Source organism: Ambystoma mexicanum, chromosome 8, assembly GCF_040938575.1.
Source record: "Ambystoma mexicanum isolate Mex_15411 chromosome 8, UKY_AmexF1_1, whole genome shotgun sequence".
In the NCBI taxonomy this organism is placed as follows: domain Eukaryota; kingdom Metazoa; phylum Chordata; class Amphibia; order Caudata; family Ambystomatidae; genus Ambystoma; species Ambystoma mexicanum.
In genome coordinates, this window is record NC_090929.1 from 1,479,699,412 (window position 1) to 1,479,726,093 (window position 26,682).

Consider the following 26,682-nt stretch of genomic DNA (forward strand, 5'->3'; position numbering starts at 1 on the left):
TCAAGATCAAAGAAATGATGGTCCCTACCAGTCATTGGGGACACAGAGTAGGTTTGATCCCAACACCATGATATATGGTAATCAGGATAGGCCCCGATATGTGGATCGATTTACTGATAATGGAAATCAACATAGGGGCCAGTACTCACAATCTGAGAGACAGGACATGAGGCAAAACGTGAACTACAGTCCACGCCAGTACAATGATTCCCCACCAGGGGACTATAATCAAAGGATGGGTGCAACCCGCTCCCCTCCACAAATGAATCAAGAGTTCAGAAACCATCCCAACCGACATCAATCACCTGAGAGGTATCAGAATAGATCCAATCAGGGGGAAAACAACCAATATCGACCTAGGCCACAGAAAGAGGATCCTAGAGAGATGGAAAGGTTCCAGTGCCTTGAGGCCCAAGTGAAAATGTTAGCTGAGCAAATAGGAAAGCTCTATACAGCGCAAAAACAACCTTCCAAAGAGGGGGCTGATGGCCATAGCAATGACCGGGGGGCTTCCGAAAAGTGACTAAGTACTCATGATAACTGCAGTGCCAAAATGACAGATTGCTCTGATATAATTTTGCATAACGACTCTGAGATGCCTAATGGATTAAAAATGAAAGTACCAGTAAATGAAATTGTAATAGAAAGTGCAAATACTTCTAAAAAAGAGGTACGGTTTAACTTAGAACTAAATAAAACAGTAAAGATTTGCACAAATGAAAAAGAAACATTAGGAATTCCAAAAGAACAAAGGAACAGATTTAAGAAAAATGACTCATGCAAGGGGAATACCAGTGAACAGGGAGTAAGTGGGGATGCCATAGCTCCTTCCCTGGGCAAGCAAAACAATGACCAAACACAGACAGAAAAAGGAAATACTCACAAGGAGGGTACAAGTCAATCACCTGAAGAATTCTTTGAGCCACATATTTTTGAAGAGGCTGAAAGGGCTGGTATTACACTAAATGATCACAAATGCACAGAATTAAAAAATGACAAATTGCTGAATGATGTTGTTACACATGTTCAGTTGGAAGGTTGTAATGTGGTCTCTGATGTTACCCAGATGGATGGGCGAACAGTGGCCACACTCCAAAAAACCTCTGAACATGGAGAAATGAATAAAATATCTCGCACAGAAATGGGTAAAAAGGAGGGAAAAATGTCTTTTCATTTACCAATGTGCTTAGCCAAAAGTGAAAAAGATCTGAGAAAGGTGAGCCCTGAAATCAGTAAGAATTCACATTTCTTATGTGTATTAGAGGAAGTTGAGGACAGATATTATGCACCCATCACTGTAGAAGAAAAATGCCACACCTTCGCTATGATTGACACTGGCGCACAGGCCACAATTATGTCCAAGGAGCTGGTAAAGAGTATCAATGAAGGGAGGCCTCCACAGAGTCAGATCACAGTGAAGGCAAATCAAGGCCCAGTGCATAACTTTAATGGGGAGGAGGTGCCCATCATAGGTGTAACTGAGGTTGACATAAAAATAGGAAAGCACAGAATGAAACAAGAGGTATTGATCACATCTATTTGTGAAATTCCATTTCTGATGGGGACAGATTGCCTGAAAAGATTGTCTCCTCTCATAGATGGGGTGAATGGAGTGCTGTGGTCCTTAACCAAAAAACCATTGAGGCCTAAGAAACTAAAATCACAAAACAGCAATATAAATGAATGTCACACCGTTGCCAAAACAAATGATGCTGTGGAGGTATATCTCCAGAATAGCTGCATACCTAGTGTCACTGTTATATTAATGTGTCAAGACAAAATGCAGAGCGACAATGAAAAACTACCTGTACAAATATACTTGGACCCAAGGAAAGATTGGCAGACTGCCATAGATGAGCACACATTACGTTTCCTTTTAAAAGAGAAAACATGCAAACAGAATATTATTCCTAAAACAGATTCAGAAAAACACATTACCACTCTGGCAGAAATGCACATGGAAGATGAGCAACCATGGGTTCATGTTGGTATAAATGATTAACTTAAAACAATAAAAGCCACTTTAGCACTTGAACATGAAAGGAGTTTCATTAATGAGAAATTGTTGCAAAAAATTATGGAGAGGGAAGAAATCCCGAAATTTAGGATTAAAAACCAATATGTTTCTGGGTTGGACAGTCCAGACTTTGAAAACCGAATTGCAGGCAGATGCATGCTTAAAATTAGCATTGGGCAGAAAACAATTTACCATAATGTATGGATAGTGAGTGGAGCACAAAATGAATTTTACATGGGCAATGACATCATGCACAGAATGTGTATGGTGTTAGATTTCCTTAATCAAAAAATATGGTCACGCCTAGGTGGTCCGGCACCTGAATTTGAAGACAAAAGAAGGGCTTATCATTGTGCACAACTGGTTCCTTATGCAGTCGAATTACAAATAAGGAAAGATACTATTATTCCTGCATTTACAAAACAGTTTGCAATAACACTGAAATGCAAAAATGGGCAGCAGATGAAAGGCTCTGATGCATTTGTATGCCTGAATGAATCCATAAAACAGCAAGGCCTGGATTATGAATACATTCCATTGGTAGACATTGGTGAGGGATCTGTAAAAATCATGGTAAATAATAAAGGTTATCAGGATATTCATTTAGAGGAAAACTCCCCATTAGGAATGGCCATACAAAAGTCACATTATACGGCAGATTTAAATAACATGGTGATTGGGAATATTCCTGAAAAATATGTAGATGCCAAGGGCGAGTTGCCAGAACACCTGGACTCTCAGCCCAAAGGAATATTTAAAATTCATTCTGTGTATCCTTATGATTCAAATAAGACAGTGTGCTGCCATCAAGAGGATTGCATAATATTTAATTTAAATGAAAATGAAACAGGAAATCAGCCCATTGAAGTGGAAGCTGATATGCCCAAATATTTAAAAGTGGCAGCTCTACAAAAAGACACAGCCACACAGTTAGAGGAAAGCGCTGAGATTCCTTTACCAGAAGAGTTTCCAGAATTTTCCAGAATGGTAGAAGAGCAGATCTCCTTAGCGGATGCGTGTGACAGCGATGAGGATAGAAACAATCTGAGGGAGATATTCATGGAGTTTAAGGATGTATTTGCAAAAGATGCTTATGATTGTGGTTTAACTGATTTACATGTGGCCACACTACCAGAAGGTTAGAGCAGAAATCCAGTGTTTGTATGCCAGTATAGACTACCGCTGGCATGTTTAGAATCATTGGCAGAGATTATTAAAAATTTGGAATCACGGGGAATAATCAGGCCCATTCATAGCACATCCAATACGCCTATTTTAGGTGTGTTAAAGCCAAATGGTCAATGGCGGCTGTGTGCAGACTTAAGAGAGTTAAATAAAAGAGTACCAGTATCTAGATGGCCACTACCATTCATTGATCAGGGCCTAGCTCAGATACATGGTTCAAATGTATTTACCACATTAGATCTCACCTCTGGATATTGGTGCGTGCCATTGGCAGAGGAGATACAACACTTATTTTCCTTTACATTTGACAGGACTCAATATGCCTGGCTTAGAGCTCCGTTCGGGTACATCAATAGTGGGAGTGAATTTGGCATATTTTTGAGAAAGGCCATGCCGGATGCAGCGGAAAGAGGAACAATAGTTTATGTGGATGATGTCCTGATAAAAAATGAAAGCCTGAAAAGCCATTTTGATGAAATAAGACATGTACTTGGCCAATTGCAGAAAGCAGGCGCCAAAGTATCTTTGCAAAAAGCACAATGGTGCAAGAAAAAAGTAAAGTGAACTTTCTAGGGCATGAAGTGACTGAACGTGGGCTAAATCCACAAAGGAAGAAAATAGAGGCCATACAAAGATTAAAAGATCCTAAAGATGTGAAAGGAGTAAAAAGTTTATTAGGGATGACAGGCTATAACAGAAAGTTCATTGAGAATTATGCAGAAATCACTCAACCATTGACTAAACTGCTTAAACTAAATACTCCCTGGAGATGGGAAAGAGAGCAGTCTGATGCAGTGGCTAGATTGAAGGAATGTCTTGTAAAGGCACCATGTTTAGCATACCCCATAAAGGACAGGGATTTCTTTATAGAAATAGGTTTTTCTGAACATTGTATGTCAGCAGTGTTATCACAAAAACACGATTTGAATCACAAAACCATTGCATATGCAAGTAAGGCATTTTCCCAAGTTGAAATGAAATTTAATGAATGTGAAAAGGCCCTATTAACCACTGTGTGGGCGCTACAACATTTCCGCCCCATTGTTCAGGGAGAAAAGGTGATTATTGAAACAAATCATCAACCTTTGCAATTTTTAGAGAGTAAAAGAATTAGATCAGGCAATCTAGCACAATCCAGAATCACTTCATGGACGCTGGCATTACAAGGTTTTCCCGTAGAAGTGAGATATGGACAAAATAAAAAGAGCCCAATTGCTCAAGGGTTAGCTGACTTACATGATTGTGCAGCTGAACAAATACCAAATGAAATGGAAGTGGAAACTAGTTTGCAGGAATTTGAACAATCATCACACAAAGCTTTTGATGAAAAAACATGCAAGGATTTGCCAACTGTACATGTGGATGGTTGTGCTTTTCACATTGAAAATGACAGTAATAAACAGTTAGTGGCAGGAATAGGAAATGTCTGGTTGAAATGTGAAGGCGTCCCCAGTATAGGGATGAGGATTGGGGATAGGAGCAGTCAGGTGGCGGAATTGGCAGCCATCTATAAAGCAATTGCTACTGCAGTTGATAAAAAGTTCAGTGAAATTGTCCTGGTGACTGATTCTGACTATGCACGGAATAGCTTTGTGGAGTATTTGCCTGGTTGGAAAGCAAGAGGCATGGTTACATACAACAAAAAGCCACTTAAACATGGAAAAATGATACAAGCCATAGACAAATTGGTGTCAGAAAATAATTTAACAATATACTGGAGAAAAATTTGTGGGCATTTAAAAACACCAGGAGAGGATAAGGAGGGAAATGATAAGGCAGACCATCTGGCTAAGATTGGGGCTGTGATGGGAGAATTGCTACATATTGATTATTTAATGGGTGAAATACAAATTGATGCAGTGACACGTTCTAAAGCACCAAAGGAGGTAGATCAACCGGTGGTGCAGTGGAGTCATGACACGCCAGACCAAGATTTGATTGAGGCACAAAAGAATGATCAAATTTTGGGAATCTATTATAATCATTTGATAGATCCTGAACAAAATCCTTTAACAGAAAAAGATTGTATGGGAAAAGAAGAGTTGAGGGTGTTATTAAAGAACAAAACACGAATTAGATTACAGGATGGACTCATGATTAGAGAGTCCATAACAGGGCAAATACAGTGGGTAGTACCCCTTTCATTCAGAGGACTAATGCTACACCATGCACATGATGCCATAACTGCAGGCCATAGAGGTTCACAAAAAACATTAGAAATACTAAAAGATTATGCTTACTGGCCACATATGTCCCAAGATGTGGAATTATATACTAGAGGATGTCTAGTATGCGCCCAATTTAAACCTGCTTCACCAATGCATAGAGCACCATTGATGAAAAGAGGCCTAACTCTCCCATGGTCAGATTTGCAAATAGACTATGTAGGTCCTTTAAAAAGGTCGAGCAGGGGACACCGTTATATTTTGAGTGTGGTATGTTTGATGTCAAAGTGGATTGAATGCATTCCTGCACCAGATTGTAGTGCGCAAACAGCAGCCACATTGCTGGTGAACCATGTGTTCTCAAGGTTTGGGTTGCCACAAAGAATTGAGTCAGACAGAGGATGTCATTTCACAAGTACTCTAATGAGTAAAGTATGGCAAATACTAGGTGTGAAAAGGAAACTACATATCGCATATCGGGCGGCGTCTTCAGGTACAGTTGAAAGAAGCAATAGGTCTGTTGTGGATATTTTAAAGAAATTTGTGGCAGAAGCAGGTTCCAGCTGGGATTTGCGTTTACCATTGGTTTTGATGGCAATCAGGTCGACTCCTGCCAAAGCAACAGGTGTTAGGCGGCATGAGGTCTTAACAGGTAGGAAAATGGTGTTACCACAACACCTACTATACAGAACACATGAGCAAACCCTTGTGAGTGCATCCACAGTTCATGAATATATTGATGAACTGAGGAGGCATTTGCAACATGCATTTGCTTTTGTGCAGAGAAATCTGGAAAGAGCTGCTGACAGTGCAAAGTCATATTATGATAAAAAGACATCAGCAAAGGAATACAGTGTAGGGGATCAGGTGTACAAGTTTCATTTTGGAAAAAGTAAACAGAAAAATTCTAAATTTCTAGCAGCCTGGCAGGGGCCATTTCGGATTATAGATAAGGTCTCTCCTGTAGTGTATAAAATTTTGAAAAATGAAGGTGAAACAGCAATAGAGCAGTTTGTCCATGTAAATCAAATCAAACCATGCCATCCCAGACATGAGATCAGGCGGCTTGAGCATGTAGAAACAAATAAAATCCCTTGAACACAAAAAGAGAAAATAAATGGGTACAATCAGGAGGCAGTGACAAAGAAGTTAAAAAGTTGATTGTTATGATGGCACATAAACACTGTAGTATATGTAAAATATAATATAAAATAAATATAAATAAATAAATAAATAAATGCACATATAATGGAAGCTCATGGTTGGTGTGCAGAGAGAAAGTGTGTTAAATATTGAATATCTGCTTGTTTTCTTTTAACTTGTGTTTAATTTCAGAAAAAAAAAAAATGAAATATTTTTACAAAGCATGTTTTATTTTTGGCAAAAGGATGAAGTTAGTATTGTGCTATGTACTTAATCTGTTTATTTTCTATTTTGATTTAGACAATTAACATTATTTGGTCGGAGGTTCCGGGATCAGAGGCCACGGGAGACGATGAAGTCCTGGAGTCCCCTGGATGAAGACCAAAAGATGCCTGCCTCCAGGTGGAGGTGAAGACAAAATAACCGGAATGCCAAAAGAGATGACTACTGTGGATTCAAGATTGCCAAGATGAAAGAGTACTCGAATGAACCGAATAACATCGCTGGTTGGGACATACCAAAAGAGACAAAACAAAAGTTCCGGCATATGAAGTTCCACGTATTTATTATTTTAATTATTTATTTTAATTTGTTATATTAATTATTTGTTTTAGTTAGTTGTTTTATTTCGTTGTTTTTAATTGACTTGGAAAATTTAAACTTAAAGTAATGCCACTTCAACTGAGAAGGCAAATGTGGAACATTTTATGAACTGATGGACTCAGATGAAATGTTGATTGCAAATTTTCATTGATGCACATGAATATTCATTTTGTTGGATTGCTATATTGTAAAAAAAAAAAAAGAACAAGTTGTTTTTAGGAATTGGCTTGGATTATAGCCAAGTTCTAAAAACAAAAGGAGGGTATATGTAAGGATATTTGGCGTGTTACAGTACAGAGTACAGCACTACTGCACAGGTAGCAAACAGCACAGAGTACAGCACTACTACACAGGTAGCAAACAGCACAGAGTACAGCACTACTGCACAGGTAGCAATTTTTTTCGCAGCACCACCACAAGGGTGCGGTGCATTGCTATATGGGTTACCAGATTAACAAGGAAAGACAGGCTATTCAGTCAAAAACGATTTTAACATATAAGATGCAAATCTATTTTTACAGTTAAAAGCACACGTGCTCATTTAAAAATGCACACTATTTTTCACCTGAAATGCCTATGGTGCGAGAGACACATTTGAAAATTAACAGCTAACCTATTAACCATTAACCTGACTAATAAAACCTTATTTAACATAACCCACTAATAAAATGTGTTCTCCACTGCAGAATTAGGCATACTCTGAAAGCCATTTAAATGTGTGTGCAGATTTTTTTCTTCTCTTCTCTGCCTGATTCTCCGTGTTTTTGTGCACAGTAACTGCAGGAAGAAGGAAGTCAGATTTGCAACAATTGCAAATGTATAAGCGAAGCTATTGTTGAGAGTAGGAGGATGAGAGATGATGGATTTCATTGGGACACGTCATACAGAGGGCTGAGATGAAAGTTTTAGTGGGCAGTATCTGGGAAAAAGACAGGCAGACATTTTTCTGCACTACTGGGGAGAAGACCTGGCTGTGGGACTCCTGACTGAATGCAGATTCCTGCGTCCTGCTGCAGTCGAGATTGGGGAGAGCTGAAAGAAGGACCTTTCCACTGGCTGAGGCATTCCTATCTGCAAAAGCTGAGAATTCCAGGCAATGACCCCGGTTTGAGAAGGCAAGCGTTCCTTTTTGCTGGAGTTAATCTTCAAGGGAGTCACATTCACAAAGAGAACAACTAAAAAGATAAGGTAATGAGAAGTGTGGGAGCTGAGTGTGTACGGTAATATGCAGTCAGTGTAGGATTCCTGTGCGTGTCTTAATCAAATACCAATGTTGCAATTTAAGTTCTGTTCTCCGCCACGCTCTTTGCAGTGTGTCATAGACAATGCTTTTACTGTACCATTTTATTTATTTCTGTAAAGAATGAGATCGTGTTTAAATGCAACTTTTATAATACAGAAAAATATTTGAAAACAGACGGGTGGTGTATTTACTATTTACCATTACAATGCCGATGATGTGGGGAGATTTTTAAACAGTGCAATGGTCATTTTAAGACATATGTGTGCATGTCAGAATCAGTATGAATAATTGTGAGTGACTGTAGCATAGCTCGTTGGAGGTACATGAGCCAACGGGAAGAGAGACTCTCTGAACATAGCTCCCTACCGTATATAAGGTAGTGGAAATTACCACAAGACTACCATATATAGCTCTCTGTCGTAAATAAGTCAGTGAGTTCGCCCATGGTGGCACACCAACACTATCACTGAAAAATGTGGTATTCCTAAAATGTAGGTCTGAGGTCTCTCTAGTGATCACACGAAAAATCTAAGCAAAGATAAGGGATACTGGACATTGGGGCCACAAATAAAACAAGGGAATTATGCTCACCAAAATACCACCAACCACGTATACCAAATATGCAGGTCTGGGTGCTGAAATAATGCATGTCCATTGTATTATTGTTGCACATGGCCCAATCTGAATACAAGGAGTGATTGTTGCTAAGTTATATTTCGGCGGTAAGAAAATACTGTCAGGCCCCAAATCTCCACAAAATACCCTACAATCCCCATCCAGCCCACCCCATGATCACACGCTCAAAGAGTAAAACAACGCCCACCTGTTGAACCCAAACACCCCCTGCCCACCATCCACTGACCCCCGTACCCATTACAGTAGTAACTGTACTAAAGGACATTGCCTCGCACAAATACACATGTAAACACATGAATGCTCTCTTTTCTTTTCTCTCGCACATGCAGGAACCGCGTATTATTGTATTGCTAAGAAGTAGATAACTAACAAATTCACTGCCCAGGAGTAGATGGTACCCTCAGACGATAACTACCCAGAAGAATTGTCACACCAATTTGTATATGAAATAAAAAGGCCAACGTACCTGAAAAGGAAAAGAGTACGAGTTTACTACAAAGCGTTCCTTTTGGCCATAGAATATTCGATGCCCCACCTCCACCCATACTTACCTGCCCTAAGAGATAGATCGCTCAGAATAGCGTGGGAACAGCTCTTCGCCTGGGCACTGAATGACTATTTGATAGGGAGAGCTTAACAACTAACATTAACCAGCATATTAAGAATTTTCAGGCGGGCAACTCTAACATCGCAAGAATTCGCTGCCGGACTGCAGCAAGGTAAGAGCAAAATGCCGGTGAAATTAGCATATGTAATAAAAGTAATAGGGATTTTGATAATCACCGGGTTCGTGGCTGCCTCTGTACAGCTATGCTACCAATATTATTGCTGTACCCAAACCTAACACACCCCCATCCCCAGCTGCAACAGGTGTTACGTCAGGTGATATTAGCAAAATTGCGCACAAGCAGAATAGAGTACAACGCAGCACATACTCAGATAATAAAGGTATTGACAATTATATACAAGATTCAGCACACGTCTCAAACAACATATGGTATCAACACATGACCCGCATTGGTAAGCAGACAACAGAAGACAGCTGCTACGTTTGCTCATTAATACCATACGCTATGAGCGCTTCTCGAACATTTGTTGCCACAGAAATAGACGAAAAAACGGCACGGTGCATAATATACTTGGCACTGTTCCAAACGAAAGGAAGATTTCAAGGAACAGTGGTGCATATGACGTGGAAAACACGAGACTCATACCCATACGAAAACAACTTCCTCAAGACTTATTTGAGTTACCACAAAAGCAGTTTACATGCTGAAGCATTTAGATACATAACAAGTGGTCCTGCAAAAGGAGAAACAAAGAAAGTAACACTGCAGTATTTATCATGTGATTGGTACGCCACTGAAGTCCCTGGTAAATTAGGATGCTGGGAGAGGCCACTGGTGACGATAACGGGGAAAGTATACTTGGACAACAAATGGGAGATAGGAGTGGTTGGCAGCAACATGATAACAAAAGAAACTATTTCAACTATCGATGCGCACAATCACAGATGTTGGACAACTTGGATCAAATACGTGCCCATGCTCACATGGATAGAAACGGATGAAGACCCGATAACAATACTGCCGTTGACTGCGCCTAAAGTATGCTACCAACATAAAGGAGAGGTGGACGTAGGATATAACACCAATTGTGGAAGCGTGATGGAGTTACCTGAGGGGGGAGCAGGAACAGCAGTGATAATGGACCATTACTGGGCCTGTGGAGAAAAGGCATATCACACGCTGCCCCCTCTGTGGAATGGTGTATGCACGATGGTGCACGTCAATGTACCATCGCTAGTGGTACCCCAGAAGCATGTGAATGTGGCAAACTTTCCCAAAATGGATGAAGGGGACAAGAGAAATAAGAGATCTGCACCGCCTCAGGGGGAGCCAGGGAACAGGACCAACGGCAATGAAACTGTCCTAAACAGACGGAAAAGACAAGGGGAACCTCTGACAGGAAATTACCTATGGGGAAGGTCGGAAACGGCACTCACTTCGATTACGCCAGAACACAGACTATTCAGCAGAGCAGCAATGTTCTTCTCCTCAATAATACATCCAGGATTGCAGGCTTACGCGAACGCAAAATGGCTCCAGATAACTAGATGGGAACTCATGATGACCATCAATTCTACAGTAAACGGATTCAACGCAATAAAAGAAGAGCTGCGAGCAATAAGGATGGTAGCACTGCAGAACAGATATGTATTGGACCTCCTCACTGCCATGGAAGGAGGAGTTTGCGCAAAGATAGGACAATCATGCTGCACATTCATTCCTGCCAATGATGCTGACAACGGTACACTGACAGAAGCAGTTTCACAACTGGCCCAGTTACACTCCAAAATGGTGGATGAAAGTAAGGGTGTGAAAAAGGATGAGAGCTGGTTTTCGCTATTATGGTCATGGATGCCATCTTGGCTGTCAGATGGACTGAAAATTATAGTTGGCTGTATTATTTTGGCTGGAGCTATCCTGATCATAATAAGATTTTGGAAAGCCCGGAAGGCACGCACCACTGATGAGTTGCTTGAAATGGTCGGTATGCACCCACTGATGCCAGCAGATGACGGCCAACACACAGGCATAATAATACAAGAGAGAGAGAAATTGCGCAACCAGATCATCACCAACCATCTGGACCCACCATCGGTGAAGGTCGAGAACCCAAGAAACCCCAGGAGTTACATAGGGAAATGGGTATACTGTACTCCTGGAGGAGCCTGTGAGTATATGTATTGGTCATTTGAAGATCATGTTAACCATTATGGACATTTAGGAGGAATAACTAAAGTGTGGAGAGTAAGAGGAGATAACGAAAAGGATATGTTTGTGGTCGACAAGTCGACCAGAGGGGGGACTGAAGTGGGAAAATGGAAAAACAGACTCCCCTATTTCCCCTCTCGCGCCTGGCCTAAAGGTTCACGGCCTAAGCACCCGCCACGAGAAGAGTTTGCCCATCTACCAGACGACCAGATACCCTGGTACAGGAACATACGGATGTGTCCATCTGCCTGCCCAGCAGCCCGCCCTGCCCATGCCGATGCCTGCGGCATGGATCAACTGGACTAAAACTATACGTCGTTAGAGATGCCATGACGACCTAGCCAACGGATAGCACACCTGTGCCAACATACACACTGGACACTCCCGCACCAATCTACATGAAGAATATACTCAGTGCTATGACGTAGGCGACAGACATACTCACGGACGTGCATCTTTATTATTTTCCATATAGGCTTTCAGAAATGCAGAAACGCAAGACGCATCATGAACTCATCTAAAGAGCTTGCTTACGCTTCTCCTACACTTAGGTGCCGTAATGAGAATTATAACAAAGACACGATACTGGTCATAAGACAATATGAGACTATAACCTAAAGCGCCTGTGCACCAGACGGTTCCACCTATATACTAGGCCTGAGTAGGCCGCAAGCAAGAGCTCTCGTGGACGATTAACAGAACAAGAATCAGGTTGCTGATCCTGCAGAATGAGCCTGGGGAAAGCAGACAGCCAAGGCCGTAATGTTGCAAACCCACAATCCAAAAGCAGACCATCAAGGGCACGATGTTGCAACCTCGCACGCCGCGCACCAACATCAAAGTCGCACCTGCAATCAAACCAGACACACAGTGGAAAAACAATATTAATTGAGCAGAATTCTGCCCCAAACACGGTCCCATCCCACGTGACCAAGCCGAACCTGACGAGATGCCAAACCCAGGAGGAAGGAGGCGTCTGGATCCCTCGTTACAAGACACAGGCAGATACACTTGAAAGGATCAATGGACATCTGCAACGGTGGGAGTAGTCGGCCGTCCAGCTCATGAATAAGTCTTCACATTGTCTGCATGTACCAATAGTGAAACATTGTTGCAAATTGCAGGTACACCGAGAGCTGGGAACAGCGATGGTCCCAGGCTGGGAAGCTCACGGGCGCACCAATCAGAACATGGGGCTCTTATCACTGACGCCATTAACATCAACCAACCATTAGGGGTCTCCATGTAACAATTCTCATGTATCTAATTGTAGGGACAACCCAGATATATCACCTGACTAACCCTCGGCCACTCATATTATTCTCTATACGTATGCTATACTAACCCTACCACTGGAGCAACCAATTAAGAGTGGCGATAGGTTTTTTTGTTAATTTTCTAAAGTGACGCAGGTAGCGCGTCATACTACAGTAAAAAGGGCCTGCGAGCCCCATGATTGTGTGTGTGTCAGGTCAGACGCGTATGATCCTTGACCCATCCCTGCCGTTTGTGTTTAATAAACAGCAGAGTCACATTGCTTCTTGTGTGTGTCTCATACTCTATCTCCTTTGGGATATACGGGAGGAGTTGGGGCCTCCCTGCCCGGAGGTCTGCGGACGGCCCGGCCGACCCCGGCAGAATTTCCCCCGACATTGCCATTAAAACATGGGGTGCAGAAAAAGGATGCCAACTATGGCCGACGTTCTGACACTGAAATAGAGGTGCCGATAGCAACGTACCAGCACCCTTTCCGAACCGCCAAACTGCAAGTTTGCCAGTAGCGGCACGGTGCTCCCAGCAGGCCTAACCTGCTGGGAATTCAGGCCCCTACCAGCACTGTTTTCACTGAAGCACTGGTACTGTTAACAACGGTGCCGGTGTTTCAATGTCCCCATTCCCGGGGAGTCCTAAGGGACTCCCCGGGAATGGGGAATTAGCATTCTGCTGCTGCCCATCATGGGATATCAGGCAGCGGGCACAGTATTACAGGGTTGCCGGTAGCCCACCACCTACCGGCGGGTTTTACTATCGACCTTGTAATGAGGCCCACTGTTGTGCCAAAAATGTTTTAATAATGTCTGTGTGTCCTGTTTACTGCATTTTCAGACTTAAAAGTTGCCTTTGACCAAGTAAAGAGGTAAGCTATGGACTCACTAACAGTGATCCTATTTAATGTATAAGAGCTAAAGTAGGCTTACCATGTTCAGTTGTAGTAGCCATAATTACATTCCTACTGACATATCAAATACATGTCAGGGAATACTTTACTGAAGGAGTAGTAGGACAACAAGTTTTTTTCGCTGAGAAGAAATAAGTGAGATGATATGTTGATATTCGTAGTTTTATTTTGGATTCCAACACATTTTACTATGAACAGCCTATTTCATGTATTTGGCAGAAAAAGAACATCAAGATCAAGTTGACAGAAACAAGAACTCAAGATAATGTACAATATTTGAAGTGCAAAGCAATGGCAGTCGAAGGGTAGTCACACATGTGGATTTAGAAACACATTTATATTCGATATTCTTTACCAGTCATCACAAAAAGTTATTCATATAATTTAGATTAAACACAATAGAGATGAGGGAAGAAAGAGCCTATATCTGAAAGTATCTGTAGAATATTAGATAAAGCAAGGTACTAGAATCACAGCACCATCTCATCATAGCATCTACTGGATTGAAGGTGGAAATACATTGGTGCATTGGTTTATTTGCTATGCCAGAATCTCCAATTGAATCTGAGAATGTTTGGAATAAATGCTTGAGAGGGGTGAAGATATGATCATGCCGAGTTTTATAGCAGTTTTGGAAGACTAAGGCCCTCATTCCAACCCAGGCGTTAAGGGTTTAACGGCGCCGTCGGCTCCGTTAACCCGAAAACGCCTGATTTCCACCTTAACGCCTGCTTTTAGCAGGCGTTAAGTACCAAGGCGCTAAGCGTCCTTGGTGCTAATTACGGCACAGTAATTTACGGTGCCGTAATTAGCGCCTTCTCCACTCCCATTATGCCCTATAGGGCAAAAATGGGAATGGGGAAGGGTAAATGGGGATTGGGGATTTACCGCCCCACTCACCTTGGAATGGGGCGGTAAATCCGCCATCCACCATGGTGTAAACAGAGTTTACACCATGGTGGTAAAGTAGGGAACTTACCACCTGGGTTGGAATGACAAATAAGGTATCCTTTAATGGTATACCATTGTTGGATAAATATAAATATTGTTTTGGCGTATTCCTCCAATTGTGAGTGATGTATCACCTAGAACCCACAAGCATGCTAATGAGACTGCCTGTATGCTTTTTGATATAAATCTGATGTAAATCTGTGAGCTTGTAATGGAAGAATTAAACCAGATCAACCGGCAGAGGCAACGTATGTTGGGCATGCGTGTAGTTCCAGGATATCCTCGTTAGTATTAATGATTGGGAAGCTGTGGCGCATTGTGAGGTTCTAATGTGCACAGAAAGTGTCCATTACTCAATGTACTGTACTATCTGTGAACTGGGTACACTCAGAGATAACAATGTGCACGCAGAGAGAGCTGCCGTCATTAATTCATCCATACAAGCAAGGAGCTGTATAAAATGGTCCAATATTAATCTATCTATTGTCAAGCTTAGCATAGCAAATATGCTCCTGTCGAATCCTTTTTGATCATCATTTACTGTGAGCAAACAGATGGCAACAAGGTACTAGCAGCTAACAATGAGTTGGTTAATTCCTTATTTTCCATATTTACCAAACCAACCAGGATGATAAAGCAAGAAACTATGATGCGCAAAGGTTGGTTCGATGCAGATTGTACAGCCGCCAAAAATATGTTAATATATTATCTCAAGAACTCACCAATTGTTGACAAACAAGAAGTTTGAGAAGTCAGTACGAAGTTTGAGAAGTCAGTACAAGGAAATCATCCAGGTAAAAAAGCTGAGAACCAATGGGCACATTTCATACTAGCCTTCAATTTTAGTGATTGTACAACTTTCTGGAAACTGGTTGCATGCAAAGCATCAAACACAACAGGAATTATACAATGCTCAATTACCCCTAACACATGGCTGTCTCACTTTGGTGAATTATATAGGGGTACATAGGACAATAAAGAACAGGGGTAGCTGAGGGAATTGATGTATTGATAATGGTAGGGGAGGTCCAAGTTGCAATTAAGGAACTGGGTGCTGGAAAAGCCTTAGGTCCAGAAAACATTCTTATCGACCTCTATAAGGATGAGATTTCAAGCTGCGTGCCTAGTCTTTGTCGTGTTTTTAACTCAATCCTTAAAACTGGTGAGATTCTGACAACATGGAGAGAGGCAGATATTGTTCCTATCCACAAAAAAGGCGACAGGATCCATTCCTGGATCTAAAGACCTATTCCCCTGTTAGAATCTTCAGGAAAAGTATTTGCAATGGTGCTGCTTACAGTTGCTAAAGGCTTGGCTTAATTCTTGCTAAATATGTTACTCTTAGCCGTGTCAAAGTCTATGTGATATGTGTTGACCGACGGACAGCTTTTGATTGTGTCCCACAAAGATTATTGTGGGATCTTCTTTCAGCAAAGGGTGCACTAGGGTATTTGTTAAAAAATATTAGATCTCTGTACACAAATAACAAGGCTGCAGTGAGGTGGGGCTTGAGGGTGGTGAGCTGACTGATCCTTTGGCTGTAGAAAGGTAGGTCTGGTGCCCCTCCTATTCTGTCTCGACATTAATGAGATTATCGAAGCATTTGTGGCCCAGAGTTCTGACCCCCAAGGTTGGGATTGGACAGGTTCCCTGTGTTGTTCTTCACGGACGATGAAGTCATCCTGTCCACCTCACCTATGGGCCTAAAACATAATTTAGCCTTGAGTTAACCATAGGCAAGACTAAACATATGGTGTTCAGACACAAACATGCAAAACACCCTAAACTAAATATTGACATTGATGGTCTTGTTTTGGAACAGGTGACGGCATACGATTATCTAGGGATAAGATTCATGGAGTGCCTGGGATGGACCAGTCACCATCCTAAAGCAACAGTAACTTTGGACAATTATTGTGGAGGCATCAGGAGGTTTTTTAACACCCATGGCAGAGGAGCAATTTCTACCACCTTGAATTTATACAGAGCACAAGCACAATCAGCGGTTCCATATGGCAGTGAATTGTGGGGACACATGAGGGCACAGTCCCAAGGTTGACTGGAAATAATTTCTTAAGAGCCCTCCTGATGCTTCCTTCAGGTGTGCCCATGGCTTCCATAAGATGGCAATGCAATATGCACCCCATCGCTGCCACCATGAGAATAAATAAAATCGTTGCTGTATTGGGTACGTATTGGGATGAACCCAAATCTCTCTAGCTATCGTCTTGCCCTGGAAAATGTGCTATCAATGGCGCACAAGCGCTCCCTTGGTTTAGATTTGTGCATACCGAGTGTATAAGATTACATTTAACACAGTTATGGAGCTGCCCAAAATCTATTAGCACTAGTACTAAAGATTTGGTCAAGCAAGTGAGTCACAAAAACAAATACTGGCAAATGCAACTGGAGTGCATGAAGCATAGTACGGGGTATCAATATCTAAGCGTAAAACCAGCTGCAGGTTATGAGGCTTACTTAGATGTGACCGAGCCAGGGTATGTGCGACCCCTTTCTATTCAATTGTGAACTAACTGCTTAAAGGTCAGCTCCTGTACTGCTAAATGGAATATTTTAAGTGACTCTAAGTGCCTGATGTGTGGAGAGTTGGACGGGACAGTTATCCATGTATTATTGTTTTGCTCTGGTTTTGTAGATATGAGAAAGATGTATCTCTTCCCCTTGCTCAGGCTAAGGCATATTAGGAGCATACATATCTCTTCCCCTTGCTCAGGCTGAGGCATATTAGGAGCATACATATCTCTTCCCCTTGCTCAGGCTGAGGCATACTAGGAGCATACATATCTCTTCCCCTTGCTCAGGCTGAGGCATATTAGGAGCATACATATCTCTTCCCCTTGCTCAGGCTGAGGCATATTAGGAGCATACATATCTCTTCCCCTTGCTCAGGCTAAGGCATATTAGGAGCATACATATCTCTTCCCCTTGCTCAGGCTAAGGCATATTAGGAGCATACATATCTCTTCCCCTTGCTCAGGCTGAGGCATATTAGGAGCATACATATCTCTTCCCCTTGCTCAGGCTAAGGCATATTAGGAGCATAAATGCAGCAATGGAATTTTGTAAGAACACTAGCGATTTGAACGCTGTTGTTTACATTGTGAAATGTTTACATGTGTCATGGCTAAGAAGGGCAAAACAGTTATAATCAAGGAGGCACTGTAAACTGTGATCCACTCAATCAGTGCAGTGTGTGTGAAGCTTAAATTTATTGGATGAACATGTTGCAAAATATCACATTCTTTTAGCTGTTGGAGTTTTAAACAGAATATTTGCTAGTATCGTATTTTGTATGATATTATTTGTATCCTTTTATTGTGATGTTTTGATCGTGTTATGAATGTAATGATGCTTTTATGGCAATCGCCAAATAAAGTTATGTCATGTCAATATTGTTTTGTAATGTGTGCTCTCCCCATACTGAGTATGGATCTGTTTTATATTAACTATGAACTTTTTTATGAAGTTTGATTTTTAATACGTCTAATAAGTAATTTCCTGTGCTATCTTTACAGAACTGAATCTATGATTTTGAACAAGAAGTGACATTTTATGTATGTGCTGATTATGTTTTTGATCTTGTTAACTCATTTCTAACTAAAATAAACTATGCTTAAATTGAATAATTAACTCATGTTCAGAGATATGTTATACAATTTACACAATTTAGAAATGTTGTACAGATGCTTGAAGTGCATTACGTTTGAGGTGATATTGTATCAATGTGAATTTTGGGGAATTACTTTTACATGACATAGAATGTATGGAAAGATGCATAATTGGCAACAACTGGCTTAATGCTCTAGCATCAATATTCCTGAAAGATGTCTAGGTAGCAGCACCTAGAACAAACTCAAACTCGGCCCATCTCCTCTTTGAAAACTAATATGATTTGAAAAAAAACAAAATTCCTGTGTAGACTGCCAAGAACGGATAAGGTACATTCTCGATCCAACCGCAATTGAAGATGCATGCACACATCACCCGCATTCGATTCTGCACCTTCTAATTCCAAAATATAATCAGTATCGAATTATCTGGATGTTCACAGGAACATGTTTACAAGGTTAACTTGATCTGAGAAGATACATTGTGGTGTTACATATTTTGTACTTACTATTGTATTAGTCTATTGCTTATAAGTACATTTATTTATTTATTGAATACACATTTAGCAACAAGCTTTGTTTATACAACATATAAAATATACAACCCAAACATTAATCTTGTTAAACTCCATACATTTCATAAAAACATGTTATACTTCATGATTTAAAAATGTTCAGGTATTGCCAAAATCTTTAAGACAATAAAAAGGAAATTAAAAGAACGTAGTCAGTATTGCACATTTTTAAGTCAATATCTTCATGATGTCTGTGCATTTCCAATAAAAGCTTACAATATAAAAATATCAAATTAAAATCACATCCTTTGAGAAATGCAGGCCATAACTCAGTAAGGTCATCTATGCAAATGCTATTATTATACTGGTTTAAGTATTTCTAAATGAGCTGGGTAAGGCTTTCTCAGTCTAAAATCAAGTGTTCAAGATTCTTAAGAGTATAGGTTCCACACAGCCTACAATACTGTCTGCTATGCGGTATCCCAAACTGGGAGCCCTGGGTCAATAAAGCAAGGCTCACTTTAAATGTAAGCCTTATATATTGCCTTGCTATAGCACTGTTTGTGCACGCTGTTAAGTATTGAGGCTTGATGTCTTTCTTCAAATTCCAAAATAAAAGCAATATCGAATTCTGTGGATGTTCACAAGAACATGTTTACAAGGTTAACTTGATCTGGGAAGAAACAATGTGGTTTTAAATATTTTGTACTTACTATTGTATTAGTCTATGGCTTATAAGTACATTAATCAAAGAAAGATCCTTACGTCAACAACATTACTTAAACAAATAATTGAACTATGCTTGTCCTCCAGTTGGCTGTATTGATCACAGGATTATTATAGCCAATACAATAGCCAACATATGTGTCACCCTAGAACGAATACAGTATTTATCAATACATATTAATTCAATGAAAAATGATCATTTGAAAACATTTAAATGACAAAACAAACATAAAAGCAAAAATAAGCAATAGCAAAACAAATGAAAATTAGTACAGTTTGTTTATTTCATAGTGTCGTGAATAATGATAGTAATCAATATATTGATTTAATGAAGTATTAAGAAGCACAAAGTAAATTTAATCTGTGAAAGCAGGAGATGACCTGCAGTGTGCGCTCCTGTCACTGCTGCCGCTTGCTGGCACCAGTCAGCTGCCTGGGCACTTGTGAGGACTCTGTCCCCCTGCCACCAGGCCATCACTGATGGTGACTGTGTTGGCCTCGTCTCCCGTGACGAGCTGAGTAGTCACATGTGGTCACGTAACAGCTACATCAGGAAGCTCTCCTGGACATTGGAGTTGGCGCTCTGTGAGAGCAGGAGAAGACCTGCAGTGTGCATTGCCCTGCACTCACCACTGCTGTACCTGCTGCCACCGGACTTCATCTGCGGTAGAACCTCTGAACATTATCAAACAGTAAATTCTCAAGATGGACCACACTCTAAGCTTCACAGAGGAGCAAATCAGCGACATTATCCATGGTCCCACCCTGTTTAACATGCAAGGGGCAAACCAACTGATCGCTGCCACCACATCAGGGGATGAGTTACTAAAACTAAAGAAAAAATGTTTTAGAACAGAGGTCCATGGGCACTTTCTATGTGAATACCTGAGAATTAACCTAGTACCCATTGGACTGCTAGTCAGGAATGAACGGGCCCTTTTCTTGGATGATGAAGAATATATGCTAGGGTTCAGTACAATTTCCAGTAAAATTTCCACCAAATGTAGCAGGGCCCTAATCATAACAATGGCAAGAAGAATCCACACTAGAATCCAGGAAGAACTTAAGAAGGAGGAAGAAAAGTTCCTTTCAAACACGAGGCTGGATAATGCCAGAGAAAAACTGAAAGAAATCAATGCTGTGATGGACCAATTCACAGCTGAAACCTTGGAAAAAAAGCATAAAAAGTTGGCAAAAGATATTAAGAACTTTAAATTAGAGATCGTATACCCATATCTAAACGCTGACCACAAAGAAAATAAAGAAAAAGAAAGAATGGAAAATACAGCTGCCACATCTAAACAGATAAGGAAATGGGTGTCCTTTTCTGTCACGTCAAGTTCCGGCTCAGGGTCTGGCCCTGATGACCCCAACAATATATTTGGACCACACATGTACAACAGAAACTTTCCCTAACCTCCATCAATACCTCCTCCACCTTTTTTAGGAAGAGGGGGGCCCAGAGGACAACCCTGGGGCTCCCCACCCATGCCCATGTTCCAATATCCCATGTGGAGACCATCCAGAAGGAGGAGATGCAACCGCTGGTAGGAAAAACCAGAAATCAACAAGAAATTCCCATCTGTAATATGTCTAAGACAAACCTCTCAGCAGCAGGACAAACAGTACTATCCAAAGGGCTCTCATATGTACCAACCAACGCAACAGATTGGTTCCAACTTGACAAAGAACTGCACAGCTCCTTCAGACATATGTCTCAAAATACATTTCAAAGACTCAGAATACGATCCCCAAGCAGAAGATACAGTACACTAAGTCAACCTACAGCCCCAATGACAGTGACATACCCACTTCTGTTATAACCTTTGAAAAATATACACAACAAGAGATGAACAAACTACAGAACGGCCCTAAAACACTATGCCATAACCTATCCAACATTGAACGCCAAGCCCTCAAAAATCAGGAAAATAACACCAATCTTGTCATCAAAAGTGCGGATAAAGGAGGCTGGATCATCATCCAGAATATTCACCAATACAGGCAGATGGCAGCAGCACTCCTTAATGATGCCACCAACTATAGTAAATTGAAGAAAGACCTTACTGCTGATATCAAAAACAGCATACAAGAAACACCTTGTATACCCTAGAGCAGGGTTGGATCTCTGAGAAAGAAGAGAGATATCTCAACACCTTGGAGGGCAGAATACCAGCTTTTTACGCCCTCCCGAAGATACACAAAGATGCTACTAATTCCCCAGGGACCCCGAACATATCTGGCTGTGGCTCAATACTAGAACTGATCTGCAAATGTATAGATTTTTTTCTAAAGCCACTGAAAAACGAACCTATTTAAGGGAAACCATGTCCACCATCACCACCTTCGAGAATATACCTTTTGACAAATCTAAGGAATTACTAGTCACCATGGACATTACAGCCCTTTACACCAACATCCCACAAGAAGCTGCCTTAGAATGCATCAGAAATCAACTCACCCACCACTTGACACAAAAGCGAGTCTCGGTGAACTTTATAACTGAAATTCTCGAACTTGCGCTCACCGTGAACTACTTTTCCTTTGATTACACATTCTACTTACAAACCTGTGGAACTGCGATGGGGGCTGCCTTTGCCCCCAGCCTTGCTGTGATATTTATGGCGGAATTTGAAGAAGCCTTCATTCTTTCTACCAAAGATCCATTCTCGAATTACATCATTCACTGGTACCGCTACATAGATGATATCATCTTCATATAGCATGGCGAAATCTCAATACGTAATGGCTTCCATGAATGGATAAACCAACAGACAGCTGAAATCAAATTTACCATGAACAACAGCTCAGATGGCATCAACTTTCTTGAAGATCCACCACAATTCCTTATGGTTTAAAGCATTGCTTATGTTCATGTTGCTTTCAACCTTGTCTATGACCCACCCGTTAAGGTCATCAGGCACGGTTTGGCTAACTGGTGTAACAACATCCAGTCACATATACACCCATTGGACAGCTACATAGATTGCTATATTCAAATGTAAACTGTTACGCTCACCTGACTCCCACGGAGGCGCAGGCCTGGTTTGGAGTGCTGTTGCCTCTTCTATGGTGAAGCGCAGGACTCAGAAGATGGACAGGACCGGACCCTCAAATCTGGCTTGTCTGACTCGCAGAAATATCCTTCTGTGTGTGAAAAGGGAGTATTAACAATCTGCGGGATAATGTGTAAGGCTCCCACTCCCTTCTCACCCTCCACGAAACCCTTCTGCGATTCCCCGTGAAGTCTCACCTTCGGGTCTGAAAGGACGAGCTCTCCATCCTGCTTCTGATGCAGGGGCGCGTTGTAATCCAGTTACTTCACTGGATCATGGATTGTAGAGAGTTCAAGTTTGCTTGACCTTCCGGGTAAAGCACTGTGAGAATTCTGTTAGTAAGTATGAGCCCGAAATAATAATTGTCCGTTGTCTCTATTTCAGGTGCAGAACAAAGATCCGAGATGAGCAATGGAACCGACGAAGGAAACTCAGGTGAGTTGTTTGATGAGAGGTTCCTTTAGTGTCCTTGCATTAATGCACTAATGCTTATGTCTTTTTTCCCCATAGGGGCCGGGGTTCGGGAAATGCCGGAGATATGGCACCGACCTGAAGTGAAAGGTGCAGTTCCAGTAAATACCAGGTAAGTCTTTAATGAGCGTTCAGGTAATGTCTTAGCATTCGCTCACTAACGCTGATGTCTCTTTTTCCCCTTAGGGGCCGGGGTCTGGAAATGCCAGGATGCGGCACCGACCCAAAATGAAGTGGGAATGACCCAACAGGTAAGTCTTATGATGGCAAACTAAGGTTTTCTTATTCTCTTCCCTAGCTCACCTTTGTTCTTGTCTTTTTCTCCCTAGGCGCTGAAATGTGGTTGCGGATCCAGATGGTCGCTGATGAACATGGATGCGCCTAGTAAAGGTGAGTGGAATGCGGCACTGCAGCGATCGATGCGATGTGCTTTTAAAATGAATGTCTTCCTTTTCAGGATCGTCGGCGAAATGTCTCCGGAATGCGGATTTAGCAGGTAAGAACTCTTCTTTCTCCTATTCTCTTCTCTTCTCCCTTTGCAGGTGTTCCAGGATGCTGGCAGGCGTGGCAGAAGTCAGGATGCAGGAGCAGACACGGTGAGCCTCCAGCTGCTAGATGCAGAACAACGCGAATCGTGAGTTGCTGCTTGGGCGTGGCTTAAATAGCCTTCAAAGTAGTTCCAGGTATGTATCCTTCCTCTCAGGTATGTATTCTTCCTCCGGCCACACCCGTGTGGTTAAGTAGTCCCCAAAGAGAAAGTAGTCCCAATCAGGCCTCTAGATGGCCCGGATGTTGCAGCATGGTCTGCATCAGGTAAGTTTACACCAAGCACCTTTAAACACAAAGTCATCTTTTATGAGCCTGGCGCCTATGGCGCCAGAACTGTTGTCCAATATGAGCCTGGCGCCAAAGGCGCCAGGACTGAGTCCAAAGGGCCCCTACTTGGGGCTGCTGAGACTTCCCTCGGGGACATGGTGTCTGCCTCTGGGGTAGCTGGGCCTGGTCTGGCTCCTTGGAGGTAGGCATCATGACATAAACATAACTAATGTGGTTTGCTTGTCTGTATAACACACATTGCGCCTCATTACGAGGTTGGAGGTAGCCTTGCCGGTTTTAGCTTGCATCCAGGTCCGGCACTCATGAATGGGCAATTACTGGGCTATTCCAGCCCAGCAAGACCCGGTAATTGCCCTTTCGCGGGTGCCAGGCCCGGTACATCCCCATTCCCATTTGAGCCCCATAGGGCTCATTGGGATTGGAGACGTCGGATGCACCAGCACCGTTTACAAAGGTGCCGGTGCATCGGACATGCTCTGCTCGCGGGTGCCACACTGCTCGTCAGGTCAGACCTGGTGGGCTGACAGGCACCCGCGAGCACAGCTCGTAGCATGGCGGTACAGTAGCAACGGTGCCAGTAGCACTACCTGCACTGTTGTTGCCTTACCACCATACTTATAATGAGGCCTATTGTGCTTGATAAATATCTGTAATTTCACACAAATGTTATGCGCTAACATCATTTTACAGGAACACCTGCAGACTAGCATCCAAAAATGTTTTAGCAAAGCCTGCATTATTGCCTCTAGCACCTACATGACGAATCCCCCAACACAGGGAGGCGCACCTGCCACCCAGTGCAAGCACGCCTTTCCACGCTGCTAGCTCAACTACATTTGTCTATTTCCACAACTGTCGCTCAACACAGAGGCTAGCATTTACAATCACCAAAACCATCTCTCAGGATGCCCCTGACAGCTATACTAGTTAAGTATATGAGCACACGCAGCCATACACAGGGAACAACATTTTTTTCTTTACTTCATGGATTTCGTCTGTGCTTTGTAACAACTCCTTTTACAGCAACGATAAACTAAATCGTTGCCTTAACTACCGAGGTTTACTTTGCTTATATGCAGAACACACATTGTGCTTGTTATGTGCTAACAACATTTCACAGGAACACCTCCAGGCTAGCCTTCATAAATTGTTTTAGCAAAGCCTGTACCCTTGCCTCCATGCATCTACATGAAATATTCATGAGCACACGCAGCCATTCATACAGCACCAATTTTCTTTTTTTCACCGATGTTCATCTGCGCTTTCATACAACCCCTTTCACAGCAACGAGGGACCAAGGCGTTGCCGTAACAACCAACGTACTCTTTGCTTAGACACATGCACTAGGCATGGTACACTACCGCCGAGCACAAGCGTATTAGCAATCTGAGTGAACAACTCCTTTGGAACACAAACGCTGACTCCTGCGGTGTTGCCGCACAAAGCTTCGTTCCTTCTTCGCGCAGGATTCCAACCTCCAATTCAAGGTAATCGCCTTTGTTATTGCTGCCATGGCCCCACTTACAAGTGGCCCACCACATGCTTTCATCGACCTGCCTTTGTCATCGAGAAGCCTTTCTTTTGCGCACACAGTTTGCCTTATGCTCCCGTGTGCACTATTTTTTAGCACCCGCATGGAGGAACCCGAATTAATGCAGCAAGAACTGCCCGCGCACCAGATTTTCTGGCTCATGCCTGAGGAACTCCACCCTACTTTTACAACTGAGAGCCCCACCAAGGAAACAACATTTTTTCTTCCATTTGTCATCCCTTTTCTGTCTCGCTACTTGGTGTTTATCATTCTCCAGACGTAGCTACTGATTATCTTGAACATCTTGATCTTCTCTTATCTTATCTTCTTCCTTCTTCCTCACCTCTTTTTCTTCTTGGGGACTTTTATTTCCCCTCCTCTAATTCATTTTATTACGTGTTGCTTTCACTCACTGATTCTTACCACCTGCATATCCTTCCTTCTCCCCTTTCACATCATGCAGCCTTGATCTAATCTTCTCTTCACTTCCTTCTTCTTTCCTGTGTCTTCCTGCGCCTTTTATGCTTACGATCATCTCCTTCTTTCTTTTTCTGTTTCTCCTCCTGCCCTGCTTACTTCTTCCACTTCCTCAACCATCTTTACTCATCATAATCTTTTTTCCTTTGGCTCAGGATCTTTTCTTTCTTCTCTGAATTCTTCTCGTCCATCAATCTCCATGTTCTCCTCTGTACTTTGCTCAGTCTTTCCTCTGCGTCCTTCTCCTCCAACTCATAAAGCTCCTCATCCCAGGCTTTCTCCTGTTCTTATTTCCCTCCGAACGGCAATGGAAACATTCTCGATCGACTTCTGATCTTACTCCGATCTCAACTCTACACTCTTCTTTTGATTCTGCTTTACATGCAGCAAGAAACCATACTTCTCTGAACTTACATTTTCCCTCTCCCATCACCCTCAATGGCTTTGTCAACTTCTTCATAATATCTTCTTCATAGTCCTCCAAGCCTTCTGATCCAACTTGTCGGGGGGAAATTCTGCCGGGGTCGGCCGGACCGTCCGC